At 37.2% G+C, this 17,629-nt stretch overlaps 1 non-coding gene across 1 annotated transcript; it reads left to right on the top strand.

The window, feature by feature from the left end:
* Window positions 1–11,972: 11,972 nt before the first annotated feature.
* LOC133047914 (U6 spliceosomal RNA) lies at window positions 11,973–12,080 on the top strand. Its single transcript, XR_009690916.1, has one exon. It is a non-coding gene; the product is annotated as a U6 spliceosomal RNA (small nuclear RNA).
* The last annotated feature ends 5,549 nt before the right edge of the window (window positions 12,081–17,629 follow it).

Here is a 17,629-nt window from a genome sequence, read left to right as displayed (position 1 = left end):
TAGAAAAGGCAGAGGAACTAGAGATCAAATTGCCAGCATCCGATGGATCATAGAAAAAGGAAGAGAATTCCAGAAAACCATCTATTTCTGCTTCATTGACTATGCTAAAGCCTTTGACTGTGTGGATCAAAAGAAAGAGTGGAAAATTTTTTAAAGAAATGGGAAAACGAGGGCACCTTATCTGCCTCCTGAGAAACCTGTATGTAGGTAAAGAAGCAACAGTTAGAACCGGACATGGAACAACAAACTGGTTCAAAATTGGGAAAGGACTACGTCAAGGCTGTATATTGTCACTCTGCTTATTTAACTTATATGCAGAGTACCTCATGTGAAATGCTGGGCTGGATGAAGCACAAACTGGAATCAAGATTGCAGGGAGAAATATCAATAACCACAGATGTGCAGATGACACCACCCTTATGGCACAAAGTGAAGAGGAACTAAAGAGCATCCTGATGAACATGAAAGAGGAGAGTGAAAAAGCTTGCTTAAAACTCAACATTTGAAAAATAAGATCATGGCATCTGGTCCCATCACTTCATGGCAAATAGATGGGCAGCAATGGAAACAGTGACAGACTTTACTTTATTGGACTCCAAAATCACTGCAAATGGTGACTGCAGCCATGAAATTAAATGATGCTTCCTACTTGGAAGAAAAGCTATGCATAACCTAGACAGTATATTAGAAAGTAGGGACATTACTTTGCCAACAAAGGTTCATGTAGTCAAAGCTCTGGTTTTTCCAGTAGTCATGTATGGATGTTAGAGTTGAACTATAAAGGAGTCTGAGCGCTGAAGAATTGATGCTTTTGAACTGTGGTGTTGGAGAAGACTCTTGAGAATCCCTTGGGCTGCAAGGAGACCAAACCAGTTGATACTAAAGAAAAAAAACCTGAATATTCATTGGACGGACTAATTCTGAAGCTGATCCAACACTTTGGCCACCTAAGCGAAGAGCCAACTCATAAGAAAAGACCCTGACGCTGGGAAAGATTGAAGACAGGAGGAGAAGGGGATGGCAGAGGATGAGATGATTGGATGGCATCACCGACTCAATGGGCATGAATTTGAGCAAGCTCCAGGAGATGGTGAAAGTCAGGGAAGCCTAATGTGCTGCAGTCCATGCAGTCTCAAAGAGTTGGACACAACTGAACATCAACAGAAGTTATTCTACAGGAAGTCATTACTTAATTTGAAGCTGAATGCCAGATAACCCAAAAGCCCAGAAAAATAAAATAGGATGGACCTAACTCTATTAGGGGCAGAGTATCAGGAAGAATAACTTTTCAGCTGAGACAAAATGAAAAGTAGATTTGGAAGACCTGCTATGATACGGCTTTAATCATGGAATAATGGCAGCAGTTAAAATTGAATCTCTAGGTTAGGGCTCCTGGATTTGCTCTCATAAGAAATAAAAGGGAGTGGGGAAAATGTAAGAAGACCAGGTGACAGGCCAATAAATAAGGCTGAATTACCAGCTCACTGTGTAGTGTAAGAGGGAGTGGGTTAAGAGTCTTCCATCAAATGTGGACTAGAAAAAAAAAATGTGGACTAGAAGACAGATTCTAGTACTCTGTAAAGTAAGGAATATGCCTCTATTATTGAATTTATTATATTATTCATGGAATAATTTATCATGATTATGATTATTTTTTATGTATTGCTAGATTCAATTTCTTAATATTTTATTTTGCATCTACATTCAACAAAGATAATGGCCTGTAATTTCTTTTTTGCAGTGTCTTTTTCTCGTTTATATATCAGGGTACTGGTACCCTAGTAAAATGACTTGGGAGTGTTCCATACACTTCAACATTTAGGAATAATTAGAGAAGGCTCTGGAAAAGGAAATGGCCGCTCACTCCACTATTCTTGCCTGGGAAATCCCATAGACAGAGGAGCCTAGTGGTCTACAGTCCACGGGGTGGCAAAGAGTCGGACGTGACTAAGCAACTAAGCACAGCACAGGACAAAGAAGTATAGTGTGGGGAGAGAGCAAATCAGCCAAGATGGCATGTTCAGGCTCTCTCCCCTCATGTTTTGTAAATAATGACGATATAGCAGCTGAGATCATCTATAGCACTTTTCCCCTATCTATTTGCCAGGAAGTGATGGGACCAGATGCCACTATATGAGTGTTTTTGAATGCTGAGTTTTAAGCCAGCTTTTCCACTCTTCTCTTTCATTCTCATCAAGAGGCTCTAGAGTTCCTCTTCACTTTCTGCCATTAAAGCGGCATCATCTGCATATCTGTGGTGGTTGTTATTTCTCCCAGTAATCTCGATTCCAGCTTCTGAGTCATCCAACCTGGCATTACGCAGGATGTACTCTGCATATAAGTTAAATAAGAAGGGTAATAATACACAGACTTGATGTACTTCTTTCCCAATTTTGAACCTGTCAGTTGTTCAAAAAAGTGATCACAAAAATTAAAAAAATATATATGGAATTTGTTTTATAAATATAGGGTCTTTTTTTAAAAGTAGGCTTTTTTTATAGTAGGCTATAAAAATGCAAGTTAAAGGAGTAATAAAGAACTAAAATTTTAAAAAAATTAAAAGGTTATAATAGTAAAAGTATTTCCTATTACTTACCACCCTTATGGTAGAAAGTAAAGAACTAAAGAGCCTCTTGATGAAAGTGAAAGAGGAGTGTGAAAAAGTTGGTTTAAAGCTCAACATTCAGAAAACTAAGATCATGGCATCCGGTCCCTTCACTTCATGGCAAATAGATGGGGAAACAGTGGAAACAGTGAGAGACTTTATTTTGGAGGGCTCCAAAATCACTGCAGATAGTGACTGCAGCCATGAAATTAAAAGACGATTACTCCTTGGAAGGAAAGTGATGACCAACCTAGACAGCATATTAAAAAGCAGAGATATTACTTTACCAACAAAGGTCCGTCTCGTCAAGGCTATGGTTTTTCCAATAGTCATGTATGGATGTGAGAGTTGGACTATAAAGAAAGCTGAACGCTGAAGAATTGATGCTTTTGAACTGTGGTGTTGAAGAAGACTCTTCATAATCCCTTGGACTGCAAAGAGATCCAACCAGTCCATCCTAAAGGAGATCAGTCCTGAGTGTTCAGTGGAAGGACTAATGTTGAAGCTGAAATTCCAATACTTTGGCCATCTGATGCGAAGAGCTGACTCATTTGAAAAGACCCTGATGTTGGGAAAGATTGAAGGCAGGAGGAGAAGGGGACTGCAGAGGATGAGGTGGTTGGATGGCATCACCAACTCAATGGAGATGAGGTTGAGTAAACTCTGGGAGCTGGTGATGGACAGGGAGGCCTGGCGTGTTGTGGTCCATGGGGTTACAAAGAGTCGGACAGGACCGAGTGGCTGAACTGAATTGAACTGAACTGCAGCGGGGTGGTGGGGTCAGGATTGGGGGAACACATATACCTGTAGCTGATTCATGTTGATGTATTGCAAAAATGATCACAATATTGTAAAGTAATTATTTCCCAATTAGAATAAATTAATTAACTTAAAAAAAGAGGTGTAAAAAGCCCGTAGGCTCCTATTACTATGTTGCTATAATCATTCTAATGATCTAAAATGTTGCAACTAATTTACCGAAGGTCTTCATACCAGAAATGCTGAAATTTTCTTACAGTTTTATTCTACACCAAGCCACTATGTGAAGTAGGATGTATTACTTCTCTTCTCTTTACACGTGTCGGTGCAGATCCAATTGTTGAACAAAAGCTGGACTTAAAAACTTTTAGATTACAGCAATTATTACTGATTTTACATGAGATAAAAATGTAATTGCTCCATTTCTTTCATTCTTTCTTTTTTTCCCTCCCTCACTGCATATTTTAGACCTTCCTGCTTGACTGCCAGGTCAGACCCAGCACAAAAAGACACTGGTCATAAGGCAGTGGAACTGGAGTGTTCCTTTTCATAAGAAATGAAATGCTTGAAATTTCCCTCTCAAATTGATCACAAACTTTCCATTATCATTTCTGTTTTTAAACTCTATTATGTCTATGAAAACTCATGCATTGCCTATAACAGAATACCTCTAGCCATTTGGATAGTTACAGAGAATGCACTGAGGCAGCTACTCTCCACAAGCAAAATGGTACACATATTTTTTTCATTCTCTTTCTTTCCTCTCTCCTATATTTATTCATTCTTTTAAATTCTTTGAATCTCTTCTAATTTTTCTCACTCATTTCTTCTTTTCTACTTACCTTTATACATTTGTCCCTCACTTACTCCCTCTCTTCCTTCTCTCTAGAATTGGATATTTGTATATCTGTCCATCATTCTCTTTCACATAGACTCTGTCTCCTGTAAGTTTTAAGATGTTCCCATTTTAAAATTAACTCTATGCTTTGTAAGATAAATTTATATGCTGCTTGGATGGGCTTCCCTGGTAGCCCAGCTGGTAAAGAATCTGCCTACAGTGCAGGAGACCCCAATTCAATTCCTGGGTTGGGAAGATCCCCTGGAGAAGGAAAAGAATACACACTCCAGTATTCTGGCCTGGAGAATTCCATGGACTATACAGTCCATGGGTTCCCAAAGAGTTGGACACAACTGAGCGACTTTCACTTTCATTTTTTGTATGGGAAGGACTATTGCCTAAGCTAACAAAGATATCCTTTTGGAAATGTTGGTTTTTCACTCTTCCACATACTTACAGAAACAGTGCTATATCCCTAGGATGTGGCAGACAAGGTTTTAAATTATTTTGCCCTTTACTAAGTCTATGAATTTGAACTAGATTTTAAGCTCTTTGTCATTAGTTTCTGATTTATAAAGTCGGGGAAATATTAGTTCTTAATTCTTAGGATTATTGTTAAATAATAAATGCAAAATATTTTGTACAGGGTTTGGTCACATGCTGAACACAATATATGTTATTTAATATTGTTTCCCTATTTCTATGTAATAATATACAGCAGAAATTAATTTCCATTTTCCATTAATGTCTATTTTCCACTGCATTTACCTGGGTACATTTTCTAGCTTAATTTGCAAATATGTGGCCATATAACTAGGAAGATCTCCTGGAGTAGGAAATAGCAACCCACTCCAGCATTCTTGCCTGGAAAATTCCATGGACAGAGGAGCCTGTAGTCCTACATCCCACAGCATCACAAAGATTCAGACATGATTGAGCACACACACACACAACTTCATTTATATAATATAGACATTTTATGTAGTTTCTGGGATGATCCCTTAAATAGAGGAGGAAGACTGTTCTTTCCTCCCTTCTCCATCTTGCTTACATAAATGCTTGTATGTCATTTTTGACTACGAAAACAAGGGTCTTCTCCTAGGTGAGATGAAACAAAAATAACTCCATGGATTTCCATAGTTGTCTTGAATTGCTTATATTTGGACTATAAAAAAATGTGAAAGTTTTTTTACTTTTAAAAATTATTGCATTCGTTTATTCTATGCAGTTGAATAACTGATAAATTTAGGTTTTCCTAACCCCTGATCCCCTACCTTCTTATTTTAGTTTCTCACATTACTTATTTTGTTGTTCTATTTCTACATGTCCCTATTTCTTAGGGTACTTATTTTGGCTTTTGCCAACAGGGGAAGTTTCAGTGTTCGGATATTACTCTTCCTTTCTGTTGGTCCTTTTTTTTTCTTACTCAATTAGCCTAACCTCTAGTCTAACATCATTTCTGCTTATCTGCCTGGTTTTGCTCCACCTCCTTTTATGCCTGTAAGGTATGTCACTAAGTAACACACATACCATTGACCATTGGATCCTGTTTGTCTGTTTGGAATGTTCCTTTAACATTTCTCATATGCAAATCTGAGATCTTAGTATCTATTTTTTTAAGCTTAGTGTTGCCTCTTTCACATTTATCTTTTCCTTTTAAAAAAAAATCTCACTTCTCTCTCTCTATTAGTAGTTTTTTCTGTGTGCCCTATGTACAATATTAGCAATCTACTACTTGTTAAATATAAAAATACTCAAATTTTTTATTAACATATATTATACAGTGTATTTTGCATCTAACAGTTTCACCTTTCCAGTAATTTTGGTGAATGCCCTTTAGAATTAGAAAGATAAAATTCCTACCTAATAGTCATTTACATATGCAAATGTTATCAGATTTAATAATCACATTTCCCTAGAAATGAAGAATAAAGCCACGTATATTTTAACTGACTCCTGTGTGATTAAGTTACTATCCTGTGTCATTTACTGTAAAGAAAATCATTTGAGTTTGAAACTGTAGCTTAGTCTTTTGCTTAAGCAGACATTTCTGTGTTTAAATGTGGGCATGGCTAACCAAGTAGAATCATTTCAGGGAAATTTGGGAGAAAATAATCTCTAATCACATATTCTTTTAATTCTTGGAAACTTTTACTTTGGTCCAAATTTCACACTTTAAAACTATGTGCTCATTGACACTGAAAATAATCTTCAATAGAGTTTAAGAAAGATAAAGACCAATACAGTATACTAACGCATATATATGGAATTTAGAAAGATGGTAACGATAACCCTATATGCAAAACAGAAAAAGAGACACAGATGTACAGAACAGACTTTTGGACTCTGTGGGAGAAGGCGAGGGTGGGATGTTTGGAGAGAACAGCATCGAAACATGTCTATTATCAAGGGTGAAACAGATCACCAGCCCAGGCTGGATGCATGAGAGAAGTGCTCGGGCCTGGTGCACTGGGAAGACCCAAAGGGATCGGGTGGAGAGGGAGGTGGGAGGGGGTATCAGGATGGGGGATACATGTAGGTCCATGGCTGATTCATGTCGATGTATGGCAAAAACCAGTACAATATTGTAAAGTAATTAGCCTCCAACTAATAAAAATAAATGAAAAAAAAAAAGAATGAGGAGAGCTTAATACTTTCTATAGTGTGTACTATGCATATATATAGTACATATACATATATATATATATATATATATATATATATATATAATATAATATGTGAATGAGAGAGTGAAAGTCACTCAGTTGTGTCCAATTCTTTGTGACCCCATGGACTATATAGTCCATGGAATTCTCCAGGCCAGAATACTGAAGTGGGTAGCTGTTCCCTTCTCCAGGGGATCTTCCCAACCCAGGGATCAAACCCAGGTCTCCTGCATTGCAGGCAGATTCTTTACCAGCTGAGTCACAAGGGAAGCCCATCATAATATGCACACATTCAGGTTTAGAGGAATAAACAAAATAAATGAGAAACGACCTCAATTCCTCACTTGGCTTGATGAAGCTGTCCACGTTCTCTATAGGAAAAGAAAGCCAGCTACAATAAACAGAAAAGTCGAAGTATTAGTCTCTCAATTGTGTCTGACTCTCTGTGACCCCATAGACTGTAGCCCACCAGTAGCCTTCCTTTATATATTATATAAAGGAAGGAAATCCATTCTTTATTCACTCTGAAAGTCAATTCATTTTGCATTTATTCTGTATTTATAATAAAAACAATATGATCATCTCAACTGATGCAGAAAAAGCCTTTGACAAAATTCAGCATTCATTTATGATTAAAACTCTTCAAAAAATGGGCATAGAAGGAACCTACCTCAACATAGTAAAGGCCATATATGGTAAGCCTACAACAAACATTATTCTCAATGGTGAAAACCTGAAAGCATTCCCACTAAGTACAGGAACAAGACAAGGGTGTCCACTTTCACCACTATTATTCAACATAGTTCTGGAAGTCCTAGCTACAGCCATCAGAGAAGAAAAAGAAATAAAAGGAATCCAGATTGGAGAAGAAGTAAAGCTCTCACTGTTTGCAGATGACATGATACTGTACATAGAAAACCCTAAAGATAGAAAATTACTAGAGCTAATCAGTGAATTTAGCAAAGTTGCAGGATACAAAATCAATACACAGAAATCACTTGCATTTCTGTATACTAACAATGAAAAATCAGAGAAATTAAGGAATCAATCCCATTCACAATTGCAACAAAAAGAATTAAATATCTAGGAATAAACTTACCTAAGGAGACAAAAGAACTGTACATAGAAAATTATAAGACAATGATGAAGGAAATCAAAGTTGACATAAACTGATGGAGAGATATCCATGTTTTGGGGCAGGAAGAATCAATATTGTGAAAATGACTATATTACCAAATGCAATCTACAGATTCAATGCGATCCCTATCAATTACCAATGGCATTTTTCACAGAACTAGAAGAAAAAATTTCACAATTCATATGGAAACACAAAAGATCCTGAATATCCAATGTAGTCTTGAGAAAGAGGAATGGAGCTGGAGGAAACAACTTTCCTGGCTTCAGATTATACTACAAACCTACAGTCATCAAGACAGTATGGTACTGGGACAAAAACAGAACCATAGACCAATGCACCAAGATACAAAGCCCAGAAATTAGCCCATGCACCTATGGGTACCTTATTTTCTACAAAAGAGGCAAGAAAATACAATTGAACAAAGACCACATCTTTAATAAATGGTGTTGGGAAAACTGGACAGCTACATGTAAAAAAATGAAATTAGAACACTTCCTAACATCATACACAAACTCAAAATGGATTAAAGACCTAAATGTAAGACCAGAAACTATACAACTATTAGAAGAAAACATAGGCAAAACACTCAATGACACAAGTCAAAACAAGATCCTCTATGACCCACCTCCTAGAGTAACGGAAATAAAAACAAAAGTAAAAAAGTGGGACCTCATTGAACTTAAAAGCTTTTGCACAGCAAAGGAAACTATAAGCAAGGTGAAAAAACAACCCTCAGAATGGGAGAAAATAATAGCAAACAAAACAACTGACAAAGGATTAATTTCCAAAATATGCAAACAGCACATGCAACTCAATACCAGAAAAACAAACCATCTAATCAAAAAGTGGGGAAAAGACCTAAACAGATATTTCTCCAAAGAAGACATACAGATGGCTAGCAAACACACGAAAAGGTGCTCAACATCGCTCATTATTAAAGAAGTGCAAATCAAAACTACAATGAGATATCACCTCACACCAGTCAGAATGGCCATCATCAAAACGTTTACAAACAATAAATGCTGTAGAGGGTGTGGAGAAAAGGGAGTTCTTGCCCTGTTGGTGGGAATGTAAACTGATACAGCCACTATGGAAGACGGTATGGAGATTCTTTAAAAAACTAGGAATAAAACCACCGTATAACCCAGCAATCTCACTCCTAGGCATGCACCCTGAGGAAACCAAAATTGAAACAGACCCATCTATCCCACTCTTCATTGCAGCACTATTTACAACAGCTAGAACATGGTAGCAACCTAGATGTCTGTCAACAGATGAATGGATAAAGAAGTTGTGGTTCAGATACACAATTAAATATTACTCAGCCATAGTAAGGAACACATTTGAGTCAGATATGCAGATGACACCATCGTTACGGAAGAAAGTGAAGAACTAAAGAGCCTCTTGATGAAAGTGAAAGAGGAGAGTGAAAAGTTGGCTTAAAGCTCAACATTCAGAAAACTAAGATCATGGCATCTTGTCCCATCACTTCATGGCAAATAGATGGAGAAACAGTGGAAACAGTGGCTGACTTTATTTTTCTGGGCTCCAAAATCACTACAGATGGTGATTTCAGCCATGAAATTAAAAGACACTTACTCCTTGGAAGGAAAGTTATGACCAACCTAGTTAGCATATTAAAAAGCAGAGACATTACTTTGCCAACAAAGGTCCGTCTGGTCAAGGCTATGGTTTTTCCAGTGGTCATGTATGGATGTGAGAGTTGGACTGTGAAGAAAGCTGAGCACTGAAGAATTGATGCTTTTGAACTATGGTGTTGGAGAAGACTCTTGAGAGTCCCTTGGACTGCAAGAGATCCAATCAGTCCATCCTAAAGGAGATCAGTCCTGGGTATTCATTGGAAGGACTGATACTGAAGCTGAAGCTCCAATCTTTTGGCCACCTGATGCAAAGAGCTGTCTCATTGGAAAAGACCCTGATGCTGGGACGGATTGGGGGCAGGAGGAGAAGGGGACGACAGAGGATGAGATGGTTGGATGGCATCACCGACTCGATGGACATGGGTTTGAGTAAACTCCAGGAGTTGGTGATGGACAGGGAGGCCTGGCATGCTGTGATGCATGGAGTCACAAAGAGTCAGACACGACTGAGTGACTGAACTGAACTGCACTGAACTGAACCATTGCTTTAACAAACTAGGGATGATGAGTTGTTCTCACAATTTTGCCTAAACTTAAGTTCCCCACTATTTTGCTGTTCTTAATAATGATTATGAACTTACTATTATTTATGAAATATAGTCATGATTCTTTACTTTCACTTTTTAGCTCCTACTCTGTGCAGCCACAGTATTTGATTGGGGATCAGGTGGTAAAGAATCTGCCTGTAATGCAGGAGACCCAGGTTCAATCCCTGGGTCAGGAAGATCCCTTCTAGGGAAATGGCTACCCACTCCAGTATTCTTGCCTGAATGGCTACCTACTCCAGTATTTTTGCCTCGAGGATTCCATGGACAGAGGAGCCTGGCAGGCCAGTCTGCCAGACAGGATTGAGTGACTAACTTTCAGTTTCACTGGGTGAAATACTTATTAGAAGTTTCACTATTTTATAAACCTTTATCTGTCTACTGACCCCTAACTCTCAATGCAGACTAAGAGGTTCTTGAAGGGGAAGAACCTTCAGTTTTTTTCATTCCTCAACCACGTAGAAAACTTTTGTTGTGTGTACCATGCAGTGGTAGGAATGTTTGCTGCAGACTCGACCATAGCTGAAATCTTCACCAAGAATTACCCTTGGTGGAAGGGATCTTCCAAGATTACTGCCTCATCCTGGAAAATCTAGATCCAATAACAGGTTAATTTGAGGGTAAAAGGGTCCAGTTTTCATGCCTAAGACATCTTTTAAGGAATATCTTAGAATTAGGGAAGTAATGTGGTTGACTAAAGCCTCCATTGTGCCCACACCCTGGCTCAGCTACTCACTCTGCCCAGTCATGATACTCTGAATAGCACACGCCAGTAATCCTTCTGTACTTCCATCTCAGAGACTTAGAATCTGATTCCAGGACAACTAGCTTAAAATAGACTTGGTTAGAGGGAGCATTGAATTAAATATTAATCTTAAATTGAATAAATTTGACTGATACAGGACTATAATAAGGCTTCGGAAGAAAGGAAAGTGAAAGTCGCTCAGTCGTGTCTGACTCTTTGTGACTCCATGGGCTATCCAGTCCATGGAATTCTCCAGGCCAGAATACTGGAGTGGGTAGCTGTTCCCTTCTTCAGGGAATCTAGGTCAATAATCAATAAATCCAGACATTCCTTTTCTTTGAGAAGACTCTCTAAAGTGACTTCCTCCACTATAACATTGAATTGTTCACAGTATGTTCCAAGTGTTGGATACTTATAATTACTACCAAGAAAGTTACCATTAATTATCAATGCATACTGTTAATCTCACCTATTCTTCATAACAACCTTTAAGATTGCATGCATTTAAATCTGGAGAACAGAGCATCAGCCATACCTGAGGAATAGAACAAATAGATGTATATTCCTGATGTTCTTTATTGAGAAGTAAACATGAACTACTGTGGTATCTTTGATGTTTATATTCTTATAACTTAAAATTCTATGTAAATTTTAAATTTCCTTTTAAATTCTAATGTTCTAAATGGAGATAAGTTTCCTTGTACTATCATATCCCTTCCTTGTGACTTATGTGATACTTTGAATTAAGATAATGTACAATAACCTTATTCTGAGTTGTTGATAGACTATTCTATAAAACTCTTAATCAAAAAAGTAAAAAAAATATAATGTGTTTGTGTTATGATGTCAGACTCACGTATATATTTGGAGAACTCAGCTTTGGTGATGTGCTGTATTACTTATCAAACAAATATGAATTATGTACTATAAGAATAATTACAAAATAGTGTAAATCCATTATTTTGGTCAAAGAAATGTGACTTAAATTCAAGAATATAGATAAAGAAAAAAGTTAGTGCTCGCTTTGGCAGCACATATACTAAAATTGGAACAATACAGAGAAGATTAACATGGCCCCTGCTGCAAGGATGACACGCAAATTCGCGAAGCGTTCCATATTTTTTAGTACAGCCGCTATGGAGAACAGTGTGGAGATTTCTTAAAAAACTGGAAATAGAACTGCCATATGACCCAGCAATCCCACTTCTGGGCATACACATGGAGGAAACTAGATCTGAAAGAGACACGTGCACCCCAATGTTCATCGCAGCACTGTTTATAATAGCCAGGACATGGAAGCAACCTAGATGCCCATCAGCAGATGAATGGATAAGGAAGCTGTGGTACATATACACCATGGAATATTTCTCAGCCATTAAAAAGAATTCATTTGAATCAGTTCTGAGATGGATGAAACTGGCGCCCATTATACAGGGTGAAGTAAGCCAGAAAGATAAAGACCATTACAGTATACTAACACATATATATGGAATTTAGAAAGATGGTAATGATAACCCTATATGCAAAACAGAAAAAGAGACACAGATGTACAGAACAGACTTTTGGACTCTGTGGGAGAAGGCGAGGGTGGGATGTTTCAAGAGAACAGCATCGAAACATGTATATTATCAAGGGTGAAACAGATCATCAGCCCAGGTTGGATGCATGAGACAAGTGCTCGGACCTGGTGCACTGGGAAGACCCAGAGGGATCAGGTAGAGAGGAGGTGGGAGGGGGGATCGGGATGGGGAATACATGTAAATCCATGGCTAATTCATGTCAATGTATGACAAAAACCACTACAATAATGTAAAGTAATTAGCCTCCAACTAATAAAAATAAATGAAAAAAAAGAAAAAAGTTAATGTGGCTGCAGAAGAGCTCCAACTTGAGTCATTCTAGTAAATTTTCTGTTCTATCAGTGCCCTCTGGCAAGGAAGTCCATGGTGTCTTTATTCATCTCTTGGACTAATTATTTTGGAGGACTCAAGGAAGCATCAAACACAGATCAATATTTTTGGAACAAAGGAACCAACTGAACAACTAGCAGATATGTTTGAAAAACTGTTCTTGCTCAAGTCAAAGTGGTGGTTCAGTGTATCCCTCCTAGACTGTATTCCAGAAAAAGGAAAGTTCACAGAAGGGAGGTAATTAGAAAGACTTTATGGAATTTCCTTTTAACATGTGATACATTTTATATTTTAGGAAGTTTTAGGTTTCTAGAAGAGTGACAAAAACATTACAGAGAATTTCCATATACTCCATAAACAGTTTAATAGTTAATATTTTCAAAAAGTGTTTGAAGATGAAGTAATTTTGCATAGGTATGTGGGAAGAATATATTTATGACATTCACAGTACTAACAGAAGTGCTTGGCATAAATTAGACCCTCAATAAATATTTCTGATGTGAACAAATAAAATGCAGATTGTGCTTAAATATTAAAAGGCCTCTGATACTGAGGTGAAGAATTTGTTTTTAACAAATTCTGTAGGTAATGGGAAGCTATCTTTTCAAGGATAACTTTATACCCCCAAAAATGTAGAATTTAAAAGTTCTTAAAGAACTTGGTTATTTATCTTAGGAAAACAACAACACAAGTTCAAAACTGAATTCATGTCCTGAGACTCAAAAGACCAGAAGTTCTACTTCTGTGTTTCATGAATCAATGTCATAGTGTCTGTAATCACAGATGCAGAACGCCCTCATTCTCAAGTAGGGACAGAATGTGATTTGAACTTATTTTCTAATGGTTGGTATAGTTTGGGTGAGAATTATATAATATTTCTTCCAGTTTGTTTTCAGCTCACTAATGAAGCTGATTAATTAGGACATTTGGAATTTGTGTTGGTCTTCCCAAAGGAGAAAAATAGCATTCTACATAGTAGTTTCAGGGTCATTCAAAGGTCTTCCCAGCCACCAGATTTCCTCTTATTGTGTGAAGTATTATGTTGTCATAGAGATAAGAAACTTATCCTCTGATATTGAGCTGCATGAGCTGCTTGTACTTGGAGATTAATCCTTTGTCAGTTGCTTCACTTGCAATTAGTTTCTACCATTCTGAGGGCATTCTTTTCATCTTTATTGTTTCCTTTGCTATGCAAAAGCTTTTAAGTTTCATTAGGTCCCATTTATTTATTTTTGTTTTTATTTCCATCACACTAGGAGGTGAGTCAAAGAGGATCTTGCTGTGATTTATGTCAAAGAGTGTATGCCTATGTTTCCCTCTAAGATTTTTATAGTTTCTGGCCTTAAATTTAGGTCTTTAAGCCATTTTGAGTTTATTCTTGTACATGGTATTAGGGAATGTTCTAATTTCATTCGTTTACATGTAACTGTTCAGTTTTCCCAGCACCATTTATTGAAGAGGATGTCTTTTCTCCATTGTATTTTTTTGCCTCCTTTGTCAAAGGTAAGGTGCCCATAAGTGCTTGGGTTTATCTCTCAGCTTTCTATCTTGCTCCATGGGTCTACGTTTCTGTTTTTGTGCCAATACCATACTGTCTTGATGACTGTAGCTTAGTAATATAGTCTGAAATCATGAAGGTTAATTCCTTCAGGTTCATTTTTCTTTCTCAAGATTGCTTTGGCTATTAGGAGTCTTTTGTGCTTCCATACAAAAAAATTGTGTAATTTTTTGTTCTAATTCTGTAAGAAATGCCATTGGTAATTTGATAGGGATTGCATCAAATTTATAGATTGCTTTGGGTAGTATAGTCATTTTCACACATTAATCCTTCTGATCCATAAACATGGTATATCTATCTCTACATCTGTTTGTGGCATCTTTGATTTATCTCATCAGTGTCTTACAGTTTTCTGCACACAGGTCTTTTTTCTCCTTATGTAAGTTTATTTCAAGGTATTTTATTCTTTTCATTGCAATGGTGAATGGAATTGTTTCTTTAATTTCTCTTTCTGGTTTTTTATTGTTAGTATATAGGAAAAAATCTATAAACAACAAATGCTGGAGAGGATGTGGAGAAAACGGAAACATCTTGCACTGTTTGTAGGAATATAAACTGAAACAGCCATTAATGAGAAGAGTATGGAGAGTCCTTTAAAAACTAGGAATAAATCTACCATATGACCCAGCAATCCCACTATTGGGCATATATCCTAAGAATACCAGAATTCAAAAAGACACATGTGCCCAAGTATTCATTGCAGCACTATTTATAATTGTCAAGATATGGAAGCAACCTAGATGTTTATCAATAGATGAATTCTTATGGCTGATTCACATTGTTTTATGGCAGAAACAAACACAACATTGTGAAGCAATTTTCCTCCAATTAAAAATAAAATTTAAAAGGAGAAACGTGTTCTCTCATTATCTGTCCATTTTTAGGTACTGAACTATGTGGAGTGTGGAAAACAGTTTATGATGTCTTGCTGATTAAGGACTGATTATGTCCTGCATCAAGTCAGGTTAAACACATAGTAACAGGTAGCAGGAACTCTGCATCTAAGAGCTGAATCATATTAGGCTCCCCTCTGCTGGAGAAAAAAATGACAAAGGCTAGCCATCAGATCTATTTTCCTTCATGGTTTCCAAGAAAGATGTGTATAGAGAAGAAAAGACCAGGCAAATCCTATCCCATCTGTTACTATAAGGCTTTCCCTGCAACTAACATAGACTCTTAATAAGTGGTACCTGGCCATGTAAAACTTGCAAGAATCCTTTTAATGAGATGAAGGGTTTTCTTTCCCAAGGGGGTTGGCCTGGTTTCTGATGGCCATGGCTCTCTAACATTTCCAAGAAGTTAAACGACATTAATGTCAAAGTTGGTCAAGTAGTCTCTGTGGCTGCAGATCTATGTACTCAAACAACTCTACAGAATAAGAGCAAAAAGGGAAACCCTGAAAGAGCCGAAAAGGGAAATCTTTCACCAAACTCTAATCCCTACCACCGTATCCAAAATGTGATCCATCAGTACTCTTCTATTCACACAGACTTCCAGTCAGCTCCTCCTAGTTTCCCTCTTCTTTTAATGGCATGCTAATTAGTGCTTTATATTATAAAGGCCCTTTTGCCTTTCATATTCAATCAGGTACAAGTTCTCCAACATTTCTGAATCTAACAGTTGCTTTCTATTTCCACAGCAATCATGACAGTCTGAAATTCTGTACAATGGCTTCCTAACCCAACAATTTCAGTTATCCCTCTAACCTAGAAAAGTGCCTTACATAAAGTATGTTCCCAATTAATAGCTATTATATTATTGTATAAATGGATATTCCACTTCCCATCCTAGTCAAGGTTCTTTTTCCATCTGCATAATATACTAAAAATAGAGATTTGATTCTCCAAATTCAGGGACACCTTATTTCTTATTCTAGTTCCATTCCTTTAATCATATTTTTTTATAAATTATTTATTTTAATTGGAGGCTAATTACTTTACAATATTGTAGTGGTTTTTGCCATACATTCACATGAATCAGCCACGGATGTACACGCGTCCCCCATCCTGAACCCCACCTCCTACCTCCCTCCCCATCCCACCCCTCAGGGTTGTCCCAGTGCACCGGCCCTGAGAGCCCTGTCTCATGCATTGAACCTAGATTGGCGATCTATTTCACATATGGTAATATACATGTTTCAATGCTATTCTCTCACATCATCCCACCCTCGCCTTCTCCCACAGAATCCAAATATCTGTTCTTAACATCTCTGTCTCTTTTGCTGTCTCACATATAGGGTCATCACTCCTTTAATCACATTTTTAACACTAAATCTCACTACATTTTCCCAAGGATTATATCTAATTACACTACACTGACAAGCCCTACATTTTTCTGCTTTTCCCCTAGTTTGTGAAGTTCTTTTCTTTGATCTTCCTCTACACTGAGCTCTTCCTATGAAAATTCTTTTCATACATTTATAACATGGATTTGTATTCAGCATAATTCAAAAATTTTGTTTTATTCTCATTTGTATTTTTATTAACATATAGCAAGGTGCCTTACACACTTATTAGTCACATAGTAAATATCTATTAATTTAATCAACATGAATTTCAGAGACCTTACTAGAAATCTTTGCACACACACAGGGCAAAATCAAGACATATTTTGAGTGATTTACAAGGGTTGACAGAAAGGAGCAACATCAATATGAACCAATGTCACAAAACAAGTTTCCTGGAAGAGGTGGTTCTTGATGCAATCCTTGAAGGTAGCACTCTCTTCTTACTAAGTAATAAGCCAATTAATATGGTAAGACCACAGTTCTACTTCATCAATGATTATATTTGTACATCATAAGAAGATTCAGAACAGAGCATATTCATAAGTATTTTGGAAAACATAGAAAGAAAATGGAGAAGGGGAGAAGTCAGTACTATAGAAAGTTGCAGGTAGGGAGAAGTATTCCAAGTATCCACAGCAAGGGAATCCTGGACATTAATCTGAGGCTGTGCCACCTCCATCAAATTACACTTTCATCTGAGCTTTGCTAGTCACCCCTGTGCAGCAAATCCATTTAACTATGTTGTCTCCAGGTCTTTCAGCTGTAAGATGTGGGGATTGCTGACGCCAACACTGGTTAATAGCTTAAGAGAAAATTATCCCAAGTTTTTTTCTAAAGGGCTAATTAAAGGCAAAACCTTAGAGTCATGGAAAGGCATTCACCCCTCTTGAAGTACTATGAATATTTCCACACGCTTG

Source organism: Dama dama, chromosome 27, assembly GCF_033118175.1.
Source record: "Dama dama isolate Ldn47 chromosome 27, ASM3311817v1, whole genome shotgun sequence".
NCBI lineage: Eukaryota > Metazoa > Chordata > Mammalia > Artiodactyla > Cervidae > Dama > Dama dama.
The sequence above is the reverse complement of the archived record's forward strand: the minus strand, read 5'-3'. Positions and strand labels throughout refer to the sequence as shown.